General features: G+C 37.0%; 1 protein-coding gene across 4 annotated transcripts in view; it reads left to right on the top strand.

Annotated features, from left to right (window-relative positions):
• Positions 1-16,440, top strand: part of LOC132197700 (uncharacterized) — a 45,086-nt gene that overhangs the window by 11,082 nt on the left and 17,564 nt on the right. For 2 of the 4 annotated variants that reach the window (XM_059621167.1, XM_059621170.1), the window contains exon 2: positions 13,062-13,262. The gene's annotated coding sequence lies outside the window, so the exon portion shown is untranslated. Of the gene's footprint in view, positions 1-13,061; positions 13,263-15,978; positions 16,106-16,440 lie in introns of all 4 variants that reach the window. The other 2 variants (XM_059621171.1, XM_059621168.1) reach the window with 2 other exon arrangements.

The following is a 16,440-nucleotide window of genomic DNA, read 5'->3' as shown; positions in this document are numbered from 1 at the left end:
GTTGCAGAGTCTGAGGTTTCGGTGAGGCCGCCGGCTGTTGCGAATTTGTTGTTCAGCCGACTTGCGAAATTTTCTTTATGGGATAGGTTTTGGGGACAAGCAAAATATGTCTTCACCAACAGTGCAAATTGCCCTCTCCATCTTACAAAATAATTTTACAAGGTATGCTCCCGAGATGACACACGCCGATTTTGTTGAAAGTTGGTATGCAACTTGCGCTACCCTTGGGTGTTCTGGAATGGCTATCAAAAGTTGCCCAATTTCACAAGGGAGGGTAGTTTCCATTAAAACGCATGTTAAAAACGATCAGATGTAGGCAACAAAAGCGTCCTCTGTGTATATAAGTTGCCTACATCTGATTTCTCCAATGTAATTCAATTTACATGGAGTTTAAATGGCAAAAATTAAACAAGAAAAATTGGGCAAAAATTAATGACCGTTCTGGGGTACCAAAGGGTAGTAGAAGTTGTGCACCAATTTTCATTGAAATCGGGGTGTGTCATCTCGGGAGCATACCTTGTTAGTAGGTTGTAATACTTATGAATTTTTTGCGGCAACCTGACGAAGTTTATTTGAGTCTTTTAAATTCGGGGAAATAATGGATAAAAAAAATGGTTTATAAAATGAGTAAATTAAAATGTTTTGTTTACTATAAAAATAAAAACCAGCGGGAATGTCTCATTCAACTTGATTCAATCAAACATACATGAAATCTTCTTTAATTCTGAGCTTTGTTAAATGTAGTTTTACTAAAGCAAAATTGAAACAATGCTAATGGTAATTTTCAAGAAAATCTAAATTCTCTCTTCCCAATTCCCACTAACGAACTTTCACATTTTATAAAGTTGCAAATTCTTATACCATGATATGAGCATCATAGCCGAGTGACTTTTGTAATTTTGGGCTTTCTCCCCCTCAACTGTCATACGAGTGTGTCCTACATTTGAAACACTCATTGTGCCAGATGCAAATGAGGTGGCGCCAGTGAAATGTAAATTGTGATCCTTTCTCTCGCCCGGCTCTCACACTCTCGTTGCTGGCAATTTGTGGCGCGCTGATAGAGATTTAATCTGCCTGCTTTCGCTCCGTGTTCGAGCAGCACACAAAATGTGTGGTTCATGAAAGCTATTGACACCATAAAACGACCCATTAGTAGCCAGCTCTGTCTTTCGGCAGCTCGCTTTTACTGCGGTGCCGAATTGAAACAGCAGTTGGACTGCAGACGGGCACATTAAGAAAGGGAAACAGCGGCAAGATGGGTCCAGTGCTAATTTGTAAGGACGTTTGTTTTACCACGGCTAGAGAAGGACCGTCCTTTCGCTGACGGCAGTGGCAAGTTTAAGCTCCAATTAGACTTTTAGTGAGACTGTTCGTAGTGATAGCAGAAAGTTTTTTTATTGTAAAAATTTGAATTTCTTGGTAAAATAAAAAATATTACAAATCTCAAATATTTTACTAAATTAAGTAAATTTTTAAAATATATATTTTTAAAATAGTTTTCATATCAGAAAATGAATGAATTGAAATTTTCTCTTCAATTGAAACTGTACGTAGCAAAATGATTTCAAGAATTGCGTGAATATTAATGGCTTAAAAGCAAGTAATGACAAAAAAAGTTAATACAAAAACAAATTTTGTCATCTTGGTATTAGAGGGATGACCATTTGCAACGTAATAAACTATGAAAGGGCAAATAGCTGGAAAATACGAGCAAGATAAGACGAAAGTACTCTGCGTCTCACTCAGAAGTCGCATCATCTCTTTTTTTCCAGACAGTAGTTCTTTCAGAAAAAAAAGAGAACTTTTGCTGCGTTTTCGGCGGTGTTATTTTTCCTTCTATCTTGGCCCGGGGCAAAAGTGGGTCTGGCCCATTTAGTGCGTCTATCACCCGCCGCTACTCTCATCCCCCACTTGCCTCGCTAGCTCCACACACAATCAACTTTTATATCATCCTCGCTTCGTTTTGCCCGCGCACGACGGCTTTTTATCCGCTGGCAAAACGTCTTGTTTCACGCTGGGAATTTCTCTGGTTTCGCCACGTAAATTCCAATACAAGATTATATCCTGCGTGGAATATAATATATAATAAGTTTGCTCACAGGCAACTCTCTGCTCACTTTATTTGAAGCTAAAACGCATTTATTTCCTCGGGGAGTCGCTACCAGCGTGCTAGGAATTCAAAGCGCGTCCAGTTATTTTTGCGACGTGCGCATCGCATTACAGGCTGACCTGGTGAATTCAAAATGGTCATAGAATAATTTTTTACAAATAGAAATTACACGTTCGGAAGTATTATTTTCTTTCTATTTATTATATCCTCAACTGCTTCGTTTGAAAAGAAATTAATACAAGTAAGTAAAATGAAAAACAAAGTTTCCGCCAAACTCAACTGACCATTGGTTTCAGTGAATTTTCCAAACGCCAACATAGTAAAGATATATATTTTTTTAATTTATTATAAAAACATGATAAATTCAATTTTATTATAAGTATGTTTGACCTAAAACTTTTTTTACTGTCATACAATGTGAACATTTCAAAATCTAAAATTAATTGCAATTTAGATTACATTTACTCAGTCAGTATAAATAAAGTCAGCAAAAACAGAGTGCAAAGCAGTATGTCAACATTGCATGCATGAAAGAAATTCATGAGCGATCTGCACAATCACCGTGCATTGGGTTGGAACACATTATGAAGAGTAATCAATACATTATTTATATTGTGCAATTCTCTTTTTGACGACATTAATCAAACAAAGCCATCACTGCGCTGTACTGTTTGCGTTGCTAGCAACTAATGAAATCCATTTATCTGCCACCGCCGCGTTGTTTGACGCGTAGAACAACAAACGCAGCCCCGTTTTCAATTTAAAATGCAAAAAGTTGACGGAAGTTTTATGCGTAACTAAATTATGCAAACCGCAGAGTAAACCACCGGTTTTAATTAAGCCCGGGCTTTTATATGAATGCGAAAATATGAGTCGCCGTCGAAACAAATAATAATTTGATATTGACAGGGGATGTGGAGAACAGTAGAGGATCATTTCGACACCGACGTCATTCCATTTATGCAAAACACGCAGGGGGTGTGTTTAATCCACGTGCCACCTGTGCGTCGTTTGCGAAAATCGGCATGACAATAAAACGCGCGTGCGGTGAATATTTTCACATGTAGAATAAATATTTCGTATTAAAGCGTAAATCAATAACATGTCGATTCAACAGCGGGGGGCTCCGAGATGAGAAAAGGCGAGAAAAAAAAATCTAATTTGAAATCGACGAGAAAAATCATCAAGGGTGAAATTTCCGCCTTTTCTCTCGCTCAATTTCCTCCTCTTGCGATACAGAAGCGCGGCAGAAATATTTTCGACGAACAAACTATCAATCCAGCAGCTGATCTTAATGCCTTGATAATGGAGGCTCGTCTCAGTGACACTGATGGAACGCCCAGCAATTTTCCGGCAGGCATTCTACGACTCATTGCACAAGGAAAAAGTGACAACGAGCGAGAGAAACCTGATAGTTGGGCAAATTAATGGCTTGTCTTGTCACCGCTTATCCCTTTGGCGCGAAATTTTATCTTCCAGATTTAGACGCCTTTCAATTTCATTAAATCTTCGAGAGAGAAACAAAGCAAAAGAATTATTTCAATCATACTGATAATTTTTAATGTTTTGAATTAACCAAATGAGGTCTTTTTATTTTATTGTTAAAACTTTGCAACATTGTCTATAAAATGATTAAAATTAAAATATTTATTGAATTAAAATAGAAAAATCAAATAATATACTGCAAAGATTAAGTTTAAACTATTTAATTATCATTTATTCTCCAATCAATACATTGAAATACACAACAAGTCAATACACCAAATCATTGAAACATCAAACTTTGGTTTTTATATATTTGAAAAATTGTGATCTACTTAATTTGATCTTGATTTGTTTTGATTTAATAGTAAAAATTTTATTCAATTTTAAATACAACAAAAGCTAATATAAGTTTAAATAACAGTACTTTTTAATTCAAAATTTGTTTAATGTTTGAGTATTTCCATCTTCTACGTTGTGTTAAATGATCTGATTTTCCAAAGTTTTTGGAAGCTTCATTCATTTTCTACAACTTGGAAAGTCCCGTCCGTTTTTCCATCCCCGAAAGTACAAAGGAAGCAAAAGAGCTTGAGTGGCGGAAAGCAGGCTGCCTGCGTCGCAGGATGAAGGAAGCCGTCCATTTTCCACTTTCCATTTGCTCTTGGAGTTCTCTCAGGAGTACCTGCGGCGCCCCGCCGAACTGGCCGCTCACTAAAAGCTCAAATCCAGCTTCTAGAATTCAACCATTCTCTGCTCGAATCGCTGCGTAATTTCTTTGCTTTTGCACGGCTTAATAGAAAATTCTAATTTCACGCCTCAAAAGCTGCAGACGCGTGCCATCGTTTGCAGTCGCCAGCTCTGAAGCCCGATTACCAGCAATCGCACATTGCACTCCACTTTGTGCAAAAGGTAAATGGGCAGACGTGCGGAAAGGCAGAGCAGCAAAGATCAAGTAAAAAGGGAGGGGACCGTTGCAATTTATTGATCGTAATTCATCAATGACCCTATATAATTAAAGGATACTACATGAATAAAAAAAAAATAATATAGCAAAAGGTGAAGGGTGAAGGGGGAAAATTTTGTAGTCAAAAGGGTGAAAATAAAATATTCTTATTCCATGTTGAAACGTTCAAAGCATTGAAAAAAAATATTTTGAATTTAATAGTTGAACTACGGTTAATTAATGTTTCAAAGAATTATAAGGAAATGACCATGATATTTTATGGATTTCATCAACATAAAATTTACTTCCACATTCAATATTTTTCCTGATTGATAATATAATGAATGAAACATAAAAATGCATTTCCTCTTTGAATAATTGTAATTTACTTTGTGGCCGAAATGTATTTTAAGATTTCCAGAAATCCTTAAAGAAAAAAAATTTCTTTGCAATGAACTCAAGATGGAGCTCATTTAATTTTTCGTGGTGCTCAACTCCTCCCTCTTCTTTGTGCGCCGGTGGAAATTCATTCAATTAATTTATTCGCTGCTCTGCTCTCCCGGCGGCGCCGCCAGAACGAAGGAAAGAAAGAGAGAGAGAAAGACTTTCTCATCAACACACGCGAAAGCCCATCCGTCTATCGATCCCGTCGCCTAACTATCTGCACACGCACAAATTTCGCCAAGATCGAGTCTCTCTGAATTTTGCACTCCCATACATTAACATAAATTCAGCGCGCTGCTTGACATTCTTTTTCGCGCGTACGTGACCAGTTATATCCCTGAAAGGGCGTAAAAATTTATTATGCATCCGCTCCGAGACACAAGAGCAAAGAGCAAAGTGCTCGTGCGTTTTTCTTAGCTTTTTTTATACGAGCGGGTGAGTGAATCAAGAACAGCGTCGTCGTCCTTGTTTTATGCTCTTCGTTTCTCGATTTTGCCGCCATTTCGCCACAATAAACGGATTTCCTTGATAAAAATTGGCAACATAAAACTAACATAAATTTCCTGCATCATTTCATTTTCAATCAATAAAATAATTGAATCTCTTTAAAATAAGATTGCAAACAACCTCCTTCCGCTCTGGCACCGAACTATGTTTTCATAAAAGCAAAAAGTCATCTGCAAACACTCCAACGTGACTTAATTAAATATCCTCTTGCTGTGGTTGTTGTTAGGCAAAACAATTTCCTGTGTTCTGTCTCCTCTCAAGAAGCAAACAAATTCCTGCATAAATGGATTTTCTCAATTTTTTATTTTATTTATTTTAATATCAGGTAGGTTTAATTCATTTGAAAAAATTGACACTCAAGGAGATGATCATGGAAATGAAGAGATCGGGCTTTTCCAGTTTTAATTCAATTCAAACTACTGCACGAATGTAGAGTATCAAGTATTTTACTTTTTCAATTGTCTAACAAAATTTATTTTGTAAGGAGAATTATGCTGAAAAATTCATAAAAATGATATTAATGATATTGAAACTGCTTAACACATCATCAAAAAAACAAATTAACAAAAAATAATGCTATAATAATTTTAAAAAAGTTTAAAAACCAAAGGGAATTGTCCTAGGAAAAATTAATTAGTGCAAAATATTTGACCGGTATTATAAATTAAACATTTATAACAGATATTTTTGTTTTTTTATTTTTTGATGTACTTTACGTGAATTTTAAATTAAAACACTAATTTTTAAATTTTCGTAATTAATAATATAAAAATGAACGTATTTGTTCTTTTAGATGTATAAAGTATAATCAGATCCGTTGATTTATAGTTGTCAGACAATTGTATGTTTCTTCTCATCGGGGACTTCTCCATTTAGCACTGACACGGGAATGAAAAAAGTCACGTTAACTAGAATGCCAGAATAGATATAACTAGTTTAAAAAAGAGCGAACTGACAGTCGGCTCATTTGCCGGCCAGACACGCTCGATTTTCATTTCGGTCGTCATGAAAAATTCAGTTCTCACTCATACCCACGAAATTCAGTGAACTTTGCATGCGAAATCGAATTTGAGGCTAACACGAGCGGCCGTAAAGCGGCCGACACGGCTTGTCCGTCCATCAGCACTTGCTAGCAACGCGTGTCCTCCATGGCTTTGGGAATGACCTGCAGAAAAGTTGCACTTTTGCCGAAGTAATTAAGCGGGCCGGCTTTGCTCTGCGCCAAATATTTCATCGGCACCGTGTAAACACGTCAAAAGTCTCGGTGTCCATAACGTGATGCTAATTTATCGCAGCGAGCTGAGCAAATATTTTGACTTGGGGCTCTGCATTTTACATCGGCCATTCATACACCAGGCCTGGTGGTATGTGTGGCCCAACTTTGCTAGATTAATATCCAGATAGATGGATCACTTTGCGCCGCACTTGGAAAACAAGTGAAGTAAAACATCACGAAGAAAAGTTACGTCAAGTCCTTAAAATTTTACGTCTGTTTTTAAATAGAATTGTGTTGCTGTGAATTTGAAAAAAAAAATAGTTTCATTTGACTTTAAAAATAGTAATAACCTATTGCAATAAAGGAATTTCGAGTTTCTCTTTTTGAAAAAATTGTTCATACAAATTACAATATTTCAATTCCCTTTATTTAATTAATTAATAAGTAGACCAGATCGTGATAATATTATTGGCTTTGGTTAAATTTTTATTCTCTGTGTTTGATTGGACCTTTTGAGTTGAATTGTTCTTGAGTCTATCAAAGAAGTCCAACGTGATTTTTCGCCCAACTGCTAGTCAGCCCGGTGGCAACCGATTGTGTCAAAGTTTGCGCAACTCTTTAAGTGCGAAGTCACTCGACGACGAAAGCCGCCGCCTGAAAAGCGGAGCCTTAAAAGGGGCGGCCGCCGCACCGTCGACCGACTGCTCATTTTCTTTGCGATCAAGTGCTCCTCTATAGACCTGTGTATGTATGTATTATTAAAAAGGGATCATAAAAGAGTGCTGTTCCCCGAATAAAAAGGGCTGCTACTCGTGCCTCATTTACGGCCCTACATTGTGACGCACGCCTCCTCTTTATAAAGCGAGCATGTATATTTTTACTACAATACACACACACAGAGCAGCCGCAGCGCCGGCTTTTAAGGGATGCACGCGATTTTAAAAATAATTCCGCAGAAAAGAGATACACACACAATTTAATCTAAACAGTAACGATCTCTTCTAATGATGAAGTTTGGTCATCCAAGCCTCTTTTAACCTCACGATTTTACGGACGCCGAATAATTCATGTTTCGCATTTTTAATTCAAAGTGATAAGCAGCCGTTGAAACTTTTGACGGCGTTATTTATCGCTCGCAAAGTTCAAAGTTCGTTAATGAGGGACCTTTACCCTGAGCGTGCCACTTTTGACAGTCTTCTCTCCATTTTACTTTAAAAGTTTTTACTTAACAGCTAAGGGAAAAGTTTCAACCTTAATAATGCAATTTGCCTCAAACAGAAAGTTGTGTGATGAAATTAAAATTTTTAATTATTGCTTCCAGAAGAGGATGCTTTAAATAATTCACAAGCTTTTGCGCGTGCATAATGAAAATAAAATAAAGTAGTCAAGTTGTAGAACTTTTATAAGTATATTATTAAAAAAAAAGTAAACAGAATATATAATATAATTTATTTGTGAAAATAGGAAGCGGTAAATACTATTTAAATTTTACAAAAGAAATCTGAATACCGCAAGATCTTATTCTGAACATAAGATAAATATCCTAGAGTCTCAAAATGTATTTAATTTTTTTTTAAATTCCCAAAAATTTCAAGAAATTAAAGCACTTCTAGCTAATTTGTTGCCAGGCTGGAAATGTAAAATGATATTGATTATACAATTAAATAAACAAAAAATATTTATTTAAAAGAAAATAATTTAACATTTTTGAATTTTTTCATTAAGTTTTTTGATTCAAATTGACTTTTTATTATTGTATTTAAGTATTAAAATTAAAAGATATTCAAACTTCTTTTTAACTCAAACTAGGTCACAGATGTTTTCTAACTAAGAAAAAACTGAATTGGGAGAAAATAGTTTTCCCAGATTGGCCTTTTGCTGATCAATTAAAACTTGATATCTTGGTTTGGCCAAATGAGCTTTAGCTTTCACTTGTAATTACAAATTAATTTATACCACTTTAAGTAAGAGAACATTCGGCGCAGTTAATTCAGTGAAATTAGCCTCATCTACATTCAGCAGCAGACTTGCCCGAGCAAGAATTAGTTTTTGCTGGCCAAGCGCGCTGGGCTTATGACAAATGAGCAGTGCGGTGCGGAGGAGCGAAGACAAATTTGGCAAAAACATCCGCACCCTCGCTGGCGCTTTGTCGAACCCCGTGCGAGCAAGGGTGAGTGCAGCTAGGCAGGCAGCGAAAATCCACGTTGACCCAGAATCTGCTCGCACGCGCTGCAGCCGGCGCAACAAACGCCGCGAGACTTTTTAATCTCAAGACCGCTCAAAGAGAAGAAACTCTCCACCGCCTGTAAATTAAGAGATTATGATTTTTTTCTCAAAGCTAATTTCACTTCAAAGAAAGAACAAATAAAGAAATTCTCTCTCAACGAGTACGAGCGTCGCCCTAATATGAGAAAAAAACCTTTTTCCGCGCCCTTCGAAGATAACATACACACTTTCTTTTTTATTTCTTCCCATCTGACAGCTCTGGAAAGTTTTGGCCGGAAAGAAAGCCCTTATATTTACTCCGATCGTCAGGGACCTCCAAACCCGCTCGCTCCATTTGCGACGTCGAGATAAATGGCGTCCGCGGGTTTTGATGTGGTAACCGGACCAGCATTCCATTTGTTTGCTCGCCAAATCTTTCCACAAGGGAGCGCCCAGCAGCTTTGATTCGAAATTTGGTCCCACAGCTCATTCTGGAAATTTCTTCCATTCGTCATCAGCGCTCATATTGAAATAAATATCAACTGATATGAAATAGGATATTCCAAAATAATGTGTCAGAAACCTTTGCAAGGCTGAATAATTTATGTTATAGAGTGTCTATGGAGGTAACCAAAATGATGAAATAATAAAAAGTTAATTAACTTGTATTCATTATACATTATTCGCCATTCAGACACGCCGTTTTGATTTTCTTAATCTTAGCTTATTTTATCATTTGATGAATTTTAAAAATATAATAAATTCAGCATTAAAACTAAAGATATTGAAAATATAGATTGAGAATAAAAAAAATTATTTAAATAATATTCTAAGAAATTATCTCAATTTTTTTAAATGCTTCACTTCATAAAGTAACATGAATCCCTTTCGTATAACTCTTCGAAACAATTGGTTATGTAACTGATTTAATAACAGTTAGATTTAATAGAGAACAATAAATAATAAAGATGATTAATTTTCTTGGTGCGACTGACACTTGGGCGGAAGTAATAGCGATAGTCGATCGAATAGGGAGTAGATTCGCGTGGCGTGTGTGTCTGCTCGACAGGTGAACTGCTGAATGATTCAGTTCGTCTGCCAAGCGGAAAGAGAGCAAATCCCCCGAGCTCTCTCTCGGGCTCGCTAGGCCAAATAACAAGCGTGTTTCGTCGGTCCTCGCGAATCTAATTGTAAGGTCAAAGATCACGTTTGCGAGCAGATCGGGCGCGTGGGTGTCGGATGGATCTTGGGCGGCCCGCCGAGATCTCATCGGAATTATTCTGCGAGTCGGCTAATCTTGTTACGACGGAGGAACAGTAGTGCTCCCCGACCCTGTTTGCTCCGGCATCGTAAAACAGAACGACACGCCGAGTTTCTATCTGTTGGGGAAGGATAATATGGTTTTTGGCAGATTCAATTTTCTTTGTAACGAGCTTTGCGCTAAGCAACACTGCGGAATAACGTTTTTAATAGTTTTATTTTTATTTTGATATACAATACATTTCAGAGTAAGCTAGAAAAAGAGTTATTTAAATTATAAAAAGGAAAAGGAAATGACATTTTTTATGAAATAAGCAATAATCCAAATTATAGAAGAAAATAATTTTTGTTCTTAATCAACTTAGTACATATAACAATTTTTAACATTTCATAAATTTTCTTCAATAATTAGTTTGTATGGAGTGGCTTTAAATGTTTCGTTTTTTTTAAGTGTTATTAATTTTAATATTTTTTCTATCTTCACTCAATTTATGCATAAAGTAATGGCACAGAGAAGATTAATGTGACTAGGCCAATTTTAGCTGAAAAAGCTCTTGAGGCAAATTTAAAAATAAAAAATATTAATTTTTTAATGTAACATTGACAACAAATTTATTATCCAATGATAGAATTTAACTCTTTATGGTAAAATAAAACATTGCTCAATTTCGGTGTCACTTTTTTAGTTGAGCTATAAATAGTTAATGTACCTGTTTTGTGCCAAACAATTTTTTGTTCACATTCTTTGAGCCGTGCTAGGCGAAAGACAATGGAGAAGACTTGATTCGAAAGCTGTGAAATTCCCTAGAAAAACGAAAGACGCGTGGGGCTTCTTGGAAGAGTGGGTGGCGCTTTATATCTTGCGTACGCAGCGTTGTTGTTTTCTTCCTGCCGGACGCGTTGCTGGACCGGGCCTGTTTTCCTCTCTCAGATACAAACACACGAAATAGGGCCATTCAGCAGCCAAGTTGGGCAGGCCCTTTGTGAGAGTCCAAAAATAGCGACATGACTATGGCCCGCGGACGGACTGGCCGTGGCGAAACGAGTCTCGCCGCTTGATAGATCGGTCGGTCCCTCTTTCTCTCCGGCGACGTAACTCGCGGAGAGCTCAGGTAATTAACGATCGAGAGCGATTGATTTTTTTCCTCCTGCGTCAAATCCACCAACAAACTCGAGCATTTTTTTCATGTTGTGCACCGCGGGTCAGACGTGCCGCTTTAATTGATCGATAATTGATGGCAGCTCCGCGCTTGCTTTCAAACTTTGATTGACGACACACAATCTCAAAGTTTTGATTAAGAAACTGTGCTACTTATTATATGCTGCGGCTTAATTGCGCTTGCAAAAGTTGAAAGGGTTTTTGTAGCTCCCAAGATGAATAAAATGGTATAGCTGCCGATATTGGTAAGCGATTTTTCTTACCACCCTAAAAAGTGCCGGTAAAAAAGTTTTGGCGAAAAACTAGACGTAAGTCATGTTTTTTATCAAATAGGAATTTTTCTTCGATGAGCTATTTAATGAACTGGGGATAACGACCAGTCGTTATGATTATTTACTGCTTTGTTCGCCATTCAGGTCTATCGTTTGGTTTTACGGCATTCCAAAGCGACTGTTCCATTCATCCCGAGCGGACACGACACCCACGCCAAGTGTCACAAACAGAGCTATTTTTCGCGTGGCTGCCTACGCGCCTTGTCATCCGCGATCAACCTAACTGACAAGGCCGCCCGGAGCAAGTTTTTTTGTTATGAAGTTGCGGCTGATAATTTTTATCACCAAAATGCAGAGATTTTCCTCCTGGAATTTACATATTTTTTTAAAAATAATTTTCAATGGAAATTTTGCTAACAATTTCCTGACAAACAAAATTTTTTATTCAAATTTAAATTTTTTCTGTATCATCTGACAAGTATAAATAATAATAAATAAGTCCCAATTAATTGAGGTTTCTTGTAACATTGTCACAAATTTTTTGTTCTCTTATCACGCATTAATGTTGCTACTAAATGCAGAAAATTTAACTTTATTTTCTTTTCCTTATTGTCTGGTAGTTTCAATACATGTTGGCAATGATAATAAATAATTCACATTTTAATTTTCTGGTTGATACATTGATGAAAAGATGAATTTTCTTATTCATTAGTTTCAGGGTACCTTAAACTAATCACACATTTAAAAATTGAGAGTCAATGTGTTAAAAAAATAACATCTCTGGTTTTATAAATCAGATATGAAATTTGGTATTCCGCTTATATAAATAGGAGCCGTGAAAAAATGCAAAATTTGCAGAGCTATTAAGTTTTTCAACCAGCACAAAGGTATCAAATATGAACTATTCAAAAGGTCCAAAAACTATTATTTCCAGAGACGACGGCAGTTTCTAGGGTTTTCTGATCTGATCGTGAGATGAGATTGTTTTCGCCTTTCCTTTTTAAGTAAGATAACATCAAAAATGGAAAACAACTCATTTATAGCTCGAAGCTATTTTGGTCTTGATTGCCTGAGCGATTACTTGATCAGATTATTTTTAGCCCTTTTTTTAGAACATTTGTGTTCTTTCTTGGTCAACATCAACATAACCAACCCCAATCAAAATCGATTTTGAGCAACAAAACTTATTTTTGGAGAAGCAGAAAGCGTCTGAATTATGCAAAACTTAAAGAAATTTCGCGGAAGGACCCTGTCATGTAAAAAAAATTTAAAACTCATCAGCGAAACTGTTGTTTGTGGCAGAAGTAAGGGTGTCCCAAAATCAGATGGCGTTTTTTTTTAAGTAGACGTGGAACCACCGAGAAGTAGAGTCGTTTTCTTCCTAAAAAAATCCTCTCTGTGCCGAATTATCGGCACGCATGACATGGAAATATTGTGTTTTTAATGGGTGGTGTGTGTTACAGGAATAGAGAGAAGAAGAGGCGCATTATCTGGTCCGGTCGACCGCTCTCTCGGCGGGGGAGTTGCCATGCGGCCCAACGTGCGGAGCAAAGGGCGCGTCCTAAACTGCTAGGACCCACGAACTCGACTCGCGCCGCACAAGAAGCAAAGCAGACACCCTGCAGTCTCCCAGAGCTACGCACGGCCGCGCCATTGCGAGGAAAGTGAGTGCAAAAATTTCTTGCTCGAGCCGAGTGAACAAACAGCCTTTCCAACTTCTTCTATTTACCCTTCGCAGAACTACTTTTGCTAGAAAAATATATATAGAACGCACACTTGCAAATGCTCTCTGCTCAATTTGCATTTGCATCTCTGCCAGAACGAGGAAGTCAAATTAAATAATGCACATAATTTTTTTCCTCAATCATATTTTTAATTTTTGGTAAACTGAATTGGTGTAAATTTAAAGAAATTTAATTTTTTGTAAATTACACATTAATTTGTACATAAATAAAAAATTTTAATCATTTTTTGCCCCACTTTATTACTGGAAACAAAAAAGATTAATTAATGATTAATTTTTTTTCTAAAAATGTAGAGAAATTTGTCAGCAATTCCAAAAGTGTTCAATACATTCTTTAAATTAGGAAATAAACAAATAAATTATTTCTCGCTCAGAAAAAAAATGTTTTAGATATTTACTAGTTGATTTTTTAATATGCACATTTTTTCATTTTTCCTCTTGATCTTTTACATTAAAATATCACTTTAACAATATTTCCTCTTTTTCCCAATATTTTTTTATATTTTTAATATATCTGTCCAGTTTTTCTATTAAAAACTTCGTTCTGGCATTTCCCAATGCATTTCGCTGAAACTGGCTGCAAGTGAAAAAGAGTTGGAAAATGCATTTTGACATACAAGTTTGCGTTATGAGCTGCTTTCCTCACATCAACACTTCTTTTCCATTCCATTACCATGGCATTCGCCACACCACCAGTTTCCTCTCTATCTCGCAATCATACAGCAACAAACTGACATTTTCCCACCGACCTTTGGTAAAAAATATTCTGCTCATCTATGCTCGTTTCTTTTTACTGGGCACTTATTTTCCCGCTTTTCCATCAGACAGTAACTTCCCCCACACATTACCCGTCACGGAAAAATACTCATTCTGTTGCCAGACAAATTATTTCACATCACACATGGCTTTTCTGCAGACACGCAAATTTTCCTGTAGTTCATAACACACCCCACACGGTCTGCTGGTCTTTCGTTTTTTGTTTTCACATAACCAGCTTGCGTGGTAGATTGTGATTTTCGTTCTGGTGGTAGAGTTGAATCTCATCACACACTCACCTCAATTCTTTCCACACACCTTTTTACTTTGTGCTGCCGGTTTGACATTTCTTTTCTTATTTTCGTCGCACCTCTTCCCTTAAATCGACCTCCCGGGTGATGGTGAAATTTTAAAATGTTCATTTTTCATAAATTTAAAATTAGCCTTATTTATAGCATCTAAATAAACAAAAAGTGTCGTTAAAGGCGCATCATCAAACATTTGTTTATTTGAAACAAGCTCGTTAAAAATCAGGAAAGGGATCAAACGACGTGTGGATAAATAATCCGGCTCTTCCTTCCTCACGTACCGCGAATGCAACTTCTTCTGATGATGATGCGCCTCTCGTAAAAACCCTCTTCTTCTTCCAGCTTGAAAAATGACCCCCTCCCCGCGATTTTCGCAAGATTTTTTTTTATGATGTTGGCGTTTTATTACACAGACTCTCTTTTTACACGCCACAATACACGCGTCAGTGGGCTTTTCGCCTCGGGCAGGGCATTCAATCAAGACTGCTGCCGGCGCTCTTGGTCGCGCGCGCTCTGCGTAATTAATCATTTACCATCACTCTGGCGTGTTGATTAAAATAAAAACGCATGCAGCCTTGTTGCTGGAGGAGGCGAACCGAGGAGGAAGAATATTTTTGGCTTAAAATGAGGAAAATTATTAGCCAATTTTAAAACTTATTTTTATCATTCTCACAAATTTAAAACCCCAAATGATTCAATTCAAAATTATTTTTTTATTTTAAATCAAATTAAAAATAAAATCTTCATAATTTTTATATGTTGAGGAAATGTAATACATGCAGAGGTCAGCTGAGATAAGCATTATAGCGTTTTCCTTTAAACATGATTTCTCGTTTAAATGTGTTTTTTAGTTTTTTTTTTCAGATGCGTGTTGCCCTTGGTTATTACTATTTTCACAAAGCATATATTTTGTAGTTTAGACTATTATCTGCGCATCAGGCATATAAATTATCTAAATTTTCAGGGCTGTAATTTAAAGGAAAAAATTTGCATTTTATAACTCCCAGCCTTCACGAATTTCTTGAATTAGGATGATCCAGATAATAGTCAAATTAGATCATTTGCTTTCTAAAAATGTGGCTAAGGTCAACACGGCCCAGTTCAAAAGTTGCAAAAGTTCAAACATTGACAAAATAAAAGTAATTTTAAAGGTTAGATGGCTCAAGCATTCGGCATATCTAACATCTCGGTTGAAGATAAATCTGTAATTTAAGCAATGCAACATTTCGTCATTCAATGGCAGCGAGTCGCAATTTCCCCTCCAGTGCTCCTCCAGCTGCAAACGCCTTAACGAACAAGATTGAAAAGCTAACCACATCCTCCCTGTGCGATCAATCCGTCCATCCAAACATACCCCTTCGTCCCCGGTGCGTTTCTCGATTTTCATTTCGCCCCAGCAGCATCTTTCTCTCTCTTTTCCTTCAAATCGCGTTAAGTAAATGTAAAAGGCTGCGCGAAGTGAGCGAGCGAGCGAACAAGTAGTCCCCCTTGGTTTGTTTATTTTCTTGCTAAATGAGTAGTAGACAGAAAAGTGAGCCAAGCAAACAAGGTGTGTGTACGTGATTCTTGCAGCAGCGTGCTCGATTAAAGGGCATAGAGAGTGACTGTAAGTGCGGTCGGCGGTCCTGCGTGCTCCACAGGCGCTCCGACCTCATACTGCAGCTCCTGCTCTCTGGTGGCCAGTACCGCAACACCCTAGGTACTCTTTCAACTTCAGCTGCTCGCATGCAGATCTTTCCCTAACCAACCTCGGTGTACATTCTATGTGACCAACCCTCAGAAAATAGGAGGTGAAATGACTTGGAATGAGAGAGAAAATTATTTGATCAAATCTCAAATCACATCCGGCAATTAAATTTTTCTCACTTTAGTCTGGTGCAAAAATTCCTCACTCCGGCCATTTCTTAAAAGTCTAGCTGTTCCTCTCAGTCGTGTGTTTTTTTCTCTAAAAAAATCCCCAACATTTTCAGCGATTTTTTTTGTGTTACCCCATTTAATCACCGTTTGAGATGTTTTCCAACTCACAGTCTTTCA

This window comes from Neocloeon triangulifer, unplaced genomic scaffold (genome assembly GCF_031216515.1).
Source record: "Neocloeon triangulifer isolate White Clay Creek 2 clone unplaced genomic scaffold, ASM3121651v1 ptg000012l, whole genome shotgun sequence".
Taxonomy (NCBI): domain Eukaryota; kingdom Metazoa; phylum Arthropoda; class Insecta; order Ephemeroptera; family Baetidae; genus Neocloeon; species Neocloeon triangulifer.
Note: the sequence above shows the minus strand (reverse complement) of the source record. Positions and strands in the feature narration are given on the sequence as shown.